The sequence below is a fragment of the Oreochromis niloticus genome, linkage group LG5 (assembly GCF_001858045.2).
Source record: "Oreochromis niloticus isolate F11D_XX linkage group LG5, O_niloticus_UMD_NMBU, whole genome shotgun sequence".
Taxonomy (NCBI): domain Eukaryota; kingdom Metazoa; phylum Chordata; class Actinopteri; order Cichliformes; family Cichlidae; genus Oreochromis; species Oreochromis niloticus.
Window position 1 is genome coordinate 22930395 of NC_031970.2, and position 6215 is coordinate 22936609.

Sequence of the window (6215 nt, forward strand, 5' to 3'; positions counted from 1 at the left end):
CTGTTTTACAAACACATGCAGGCCGGTCCCCATCTAACCATACTGGAACAAAAATGTAAAAGAGACACACACACTGATGTACTCACTCCACATAACGTGACACAAGCATTCACATACACACTACAGACACACACTGTGACTGTAGACTGGGCTCGGGAGGAAAGGTAGAACATGCTGACACACGGTGCATTCTCTCTGAAAAGTGGGACACCCTCCAACCACCCGATCCACAACCACTGACAAGTCCCTTTCAAACTGCTTTTCTTCTCCTGTCTGAGGCAGACAAATTCATCCCTCTTGTCCCCAAACAATCACCTCTTTTCTTCTGCCTGTTAGGCCAATGAAAGGAAGAAGGAGGGTCCAGGACAGAGGGAGGGAGAAATACATCTGCCTGACAGTACTACACTGTAGGCACTTGGCTAATGCGCTGTGTGTTAGGGCTCCTGGGACTGGGCGTCTGGGCCCCACTATCTTATAACAAAATTGACAGAAAGCCCAGGGCTCAGCCCTCAGGAAATCTGAGAGGCAGGGTATCTAGGCCGAAAGGGCAAGAAAGCGGGAAGGAGGGACAAAACATCTCAGGTACATCTTACCTATGCTGGCCTATATACGCTAAAAGTTGGGGTTTGCTCGAAGTGCACACGCTTATGCAACATTGAGCAAATATATTTACACACTTCCTAATGGATACACTCCAAGTTACCCACTACATTTAGCACAAATGATAAAAAACAGTTGCTTTTCCACGATAACTGTCCAAGCATTATGAATTAGCCTTTGAGATGATCCCTTCAGGTGCCACTGAAAAAGAACAGAACTCACCAAGGTGCCATCATTAAAAGGACATCAGGAGGGAGGGAGATGGGGTGATGTTGGAGGCTATCCCATTAGATGCAGAGCTAGAGGTGGGGTCCATTCTTCACAGGATGCCTGTCAATCACAGCAGTAACACACAGAGCCACCAAAGAGACTCTGGTGGCAAGAATAAAAAGAACGATGATGATATTCTTTTGATAAATCCCCTCATTTAAGACTTTCAATTCAGGATCTCAGTTATTATTTTCTACTCTTATTTAAGACTTGAGAGGATGATGCCATTTAGCTTTTTTGGCCACAAACCATCAGGTGTCTCATCTTTACATAAAGAATAAATTGAGTAAAGTTAGAGAAGAAGTCATAGTGGAAATTTTAGGTCATGATTAATCCTTCCAAACAAGTCATAATTTGTGGTGGTGTAGGATGGCGGCGCACGCAGTTGCAGCAGCTCAGTGTCTTACGGATCGGTACTACATATGGATGATTTTATACATTTTATGTTTTGCTTTGAGTAGTCGAGCGAACGGTATTAGTTAATTCATATGCATCTCCATTGGTTTTGCTTTGATCTATATATTAGTTTTTTCACCTGGCCAAGTATAAAGTGATTTTTGCAATGCTGTAAGGGTTAAAGTGGGATTTGACAGGTGGGGGCTCCATTCATATGGCATAAACACAAGATCAGGTATAGCAGTGTAGTGTGGGGAAAATAATTAATTAGATATAAGTCACATAAAATCATTAGTCACATAAAACGTGAATCTAATCAGCATCATAATTTAAATATATATTGATATGTGTTACTCTTGATGTAACCTAGCAACAGTACAACAGATGTAAGGAGTCACCAACTTCAAATCCCTCTAAATGTTATCATAATATAGCAAACTAACAAGCTTAAGGGGCGCTAAGCTGCCTGGCATTTTCATAAATCCTTTGGAGAGCACAGAAGTGGTGTACTTCAATTTGTTTTGCAAAACTTTTTCACAAAAACATAATTCAGTAATGCATTATGTATAGCTCCAACATCTGGTTTGAAAACTCTAGTAAATTAGGGCAACACATGTGAAAATTAAACTTCTGGTCTATAATGTCTCAATTGCTGAGGATTGCTTACCTGTGTCCTCTCTTTCTTACATATTTCTCCATCTATCGTGTGTTGCACAGCTGAATCTTTAGCTCACAGAGACACTGTGTGAAGATCTTTGCAGAAACACTTTGTGTGTCTGCTGATATTTGTTAATCTGTTCGAAAAGTTGCATTTGAAATTACCTGCCACTTTAAAATAAAACAATGATATTCCCCTTATACTTGCTCCTCTTCTGTAGCTAGCTAAATGCTAAATTACAACTGGGAAGTTTACATTTGCACCATGAACGCATCACGGGAATGAGAAGGGAAAAGGACGCGTTGAAGATGTTAGTGGGCAATGTGACGTCATTATTTTCTTATTACTGAGCAGGTATCTCCATGCCACCACTGGAAGCAATGCCTGTTCTGCAGCACATAAAAAAATTAACTGATTCAACAATATTATGAATTATCCTGCTAATCAGATTTAATTACTCATTTTTTTTAAAAGCGTTTTTTTTTTTAAATATAATATCCATTTTAAATTGGTAAATAGGCTGTGATGAACAGGATTTATACACTGGTATATATTGTCTAGCTCAAAATTATTATTTACGATTCCTGAAAAATATGATAGAGATATGTTCGACAGACTTGAACAAGTGAAAGAGGACGGATGGATATTTACTTTTGTCACTCTGTTGTCTGAAACCCTTTCACTTTATTCACCATTTACCCACTGTTACCTTTCACTTCCTCTCCAGTGTTACATAAAGTGCCACGTCTGCAGCGGACACATTCTTCTTTGGCGTGCACACCAAGTTCACTCCAACAAATAACTATGCCCTGTGATGGCCATGAGTGAGGATGCTGTGAGTGCAGAGGAGATAATTACTTTTCTGAGTTTATCCTGGAGGCCAAATGTTTCTGCTGTTAATGTTGCCTCTCACCTGACCTTCAAGTGACCTGCAAAGTATACAACAGCTCAAAGCAGAGGCCCGGTTGGCTGGGAACCAATAACTGGAGAAAAGCAAATGCAGAATGAAGAACAAGATGAGAAACATGCGATACCAAGAAAGTTGTTAACGGAGCAAAAGCAAAAGCAAAACAGATAGAAAACAGAAGAGAAAGAGATTAACAGGTTTGAAAACAGGATGAGTGTAGAGTGTTTGAAAACATGTATATCTGACATGTTGCACCTCCAGCAATGTTTACAACACTCATCTCCTTTAGGCAGATCACAGCAATGATATCTCACATGGAGCAACAGAAGTGACTACGATCAGACCTGATAATGAGCTAATCAAAATCAAAAATCATATATGCAAGCAGCTGCACACATGCAGACACACACACACACACACACACACGCACACGCACACACACACGTGAACCTCGGATTCTTTCAGCTTTGATTGCCAACATGTCCTGATGTGACACATCACATCTCTGTTTCTTCTCACTTCTCTTTCTCGCTTTTAAAAATTTGAGTTGATTGCCTTTCTGACGAGTGCGCCCCTTATCGTCCTCCACCATCCAGCGCCTTTTCATTTCCTCTGCTTTTTATTGCTTTTGTTCTTCTTTCACAATTTGTACAGTTTATCTTTTTAACTCTTCAGCCACCAAGCTCAGCATCAACTGATTCCTCATAAAAATCTTACAATTCATTACGATAATTTCACTTTTGTCAAAAGCCTCCCCCACAAGTGATTGCTTTACAAAAAACACCAAGACTGTCTAAGAAGAGGAGATACACTCTCAAACACTTTCACACACTTAGGTGGGGCGACGGATGGAAATCGGGCCGAGAGAAACTGGAGATGTGGATATGAGCGCCGAGAGAAAAAGAGGCAGTGAAAAAGAAAAGACATGGATCCGCCTCACCTGTAGCACCTTTAGCTTCAGTGCAGTATATAGCCCAGCAGACCCAGCCCCTACAACCCTTCATAGCCATTTGTACACTTCCTCCACCCGCTCCTTCACATCTTTAATTTCACAGTATTGTTGAGGTGGCTATAGCACCCTGTTGTATTGTCTTTTAAACAGCCCCAGTATAATGAGGCTGTTTTGTCACCTGCAAAGGAGCCATTTTATCTGGACAGAAAGCAGTGAAGGCATTTTCAGCTGCTACAACTCAATGAGCCAGAAGACAATGTGTGTTTCACACAGTCATGCACTCATATGCACTGCTGAGGCACTTACTTTTGAACTGTAATAGGCTGCAAGAAGATTTATTACACTGATATAATGTGATAACACATGTAAGTATTTAAAAGATCATAACAGTAATATAACTTAAAAAACAAATGTTAGCAATATTTAATATTCTTCTAAGTTTTTTAAACTGGAAAATATAATAGAACGGTCTTCTAAAGGCAATTTAACTTCTCATACAGTATTCCTGGAGGCCTTTTGTAACTTTGGAAGGAAAATATTGTTGAATCATTGAAATAATTGAAAATGATTCTTGTTGGTGGCAGACACAGCAGATTCATGCTTCTTCATGCAGTGTTCATTGCTGATTAATTGATTGGCAGATGGTATCATTATGATCCTGGGACTTTGACCCACTATTCTGAGTTGTGGTTAGAAGGTATAAGATCATTTATGTTATAGTTCCTGAATATGTTATTTTCTAGTGCCTCTGAGTTTGTCATTTATATAGTGATTGATTTCTCGTTTGTTTATGTTTGTCCCCCTTTCGGTGTCCTGTCATCATTGTCCACGTGTTTGTTTACCTCCTTTATCCCCAGTCATGTCTGTCTGGTGTCTCTTTGTTTAGCCTCCATGAATACATTTGTAGTCCCATTTGTAGTCCTGTCCCTGTGTTTTCTCCCTTCCTGGTCCCATGTTCATCTCTCTGTGTTTCTTTGTCTCCTCAGTCTGTCATGTCTAGATGTCTGTTTAGAGCCAGTCTCCGTGTCAAGTTCACATGTCCTAGTCTGAGTTTCACTGTGTTTTACTTCCTGTTTTATTTTGAAAGTCTCCTGTCTCTTGTATGTCTGATGTTCAGTTTTGATTCCCCTGTCTTGTTACTTATGATTCAGTTCGGCAGTGTTCCCATGTGTCTCCACTTCCCCTTTCTACCATGCCTACTCAATGATTGCTATTGTTTTCTCTGCAGTTTTCAGTAGTGTAAATACGTAATGCTGAGATTTTGAGCTAAATTCTATCTGATTAGTCCTGCAACTGAGTCCACTCTGTTCACCACACGCCTGCTTACATGGCAGACAGTGCCCACCTTTTGATGCAGTCAATAGCTTTAATGTAAATGATAGATAGAGGTAGCTTTTAGGTTTGAAAAGTGGGGCAGGGGTGGGGTGGGATCTAATATTTGAAAAAGAGTTACAATTTTACTGATATCTATCATTTGATAAAATTTGATTACTTACTATCCATCCATCCATCCATTTGCTTCCGCTTATCCTTTTCAGGGTCACGGGGGGCGCTGGAGCCTATCCCAGCTGTCATAGGGCGAGAGGCAGGGTACACCCTGGACAGGTCGCCAGTCTGTCGCAGGGCTAACACACAGAGAATCTTTCGCACTCACATTCACACCTATGGGCAATTTAGATTGATCAATTAACCTATCCCCACAAACTGCGTGTCTTTGGACGGTGGGAGGAAGCCGGAGTACCCAGAGGGAACCCCTGCAAACAATTGAATTGAACTCAGGACCTTCTTGCTGTGCAGCAACAGTGCTAACCACTGTGCCACCATGCTGCTCCTGATTACTTACTAAATTATAGTAATTTTCAGAATTAGCCAATGCCCTGGATAATCATCCCTCTATCACAGGGGTGGGCAACTCCAGGCCTCGAGGGCCGGTGTCCTGCAGATTTTAGATGTGTCCTTGATCCAACACAGCTGATTCAAATGGCTAAATGACCTCCTCAACATGTCTTGAAGGCCGTTTATCAATGCCCAAGTACGCGAGTACGTACTCACGCCGAGAACGCGAGCACGGACTCGCGATATGTACAATTGGAACACCTGCGTACGTGATGATGTCACAGGTCCGGAGTTTTTACTGCCGTCCCCTCCTAATTTAACTGTGAGTAACATGTTAGCTTAACTGTAATCACAGCCAAACCGGTTTACTCAAACACTGAAATAAACCAAACATTAACATTTAGAAGTGATCTACGTGACTTATATATCATTTTTAACCTCAGTAGTGAAACCTCTATTAATAAAAATAGTGTACATGTACATACGTGTACATACCTTAATAAAAACAAGCAGGTGAGATGTCAGAACGCTTTTATTTCTATTCTAGTGGACACTCAATACTATAGACAGCTGCTGGGGTTTCTTTAACCTGAGTA

The 6215-nt window shown here is 40.9% G+C and overlaps 1 long non-coding RNA gene across 2 annotated transcripts; it reads right to left on the reverse strand.

Moving 5' to 3' along the window:
• Nucleotides 1-249: 249 nt before the first annotated feature.
• LOC109202213 (uncharacterized) lies at nt 250-2909 on the reverse strand. Of its 2 annotated transcripts, none has more exons than XR_002062159.2 (3): nt 2838-2909; nt 2634-2757; nt 250-972 (listed from the first exon to the last, which is right to left on the reverse strand). It is a non-coding gene; the product is annotated as an uncharacterized LOC109202213 (long non-coding RNA). The 2 variants fall into 2 exon arrangements; XR_002062158.2 differs by having other exon boundaries at nt 2843-2895.
• Between the last annotated feature and the right edge of the window lie 3306 nt (nt 2910-6215).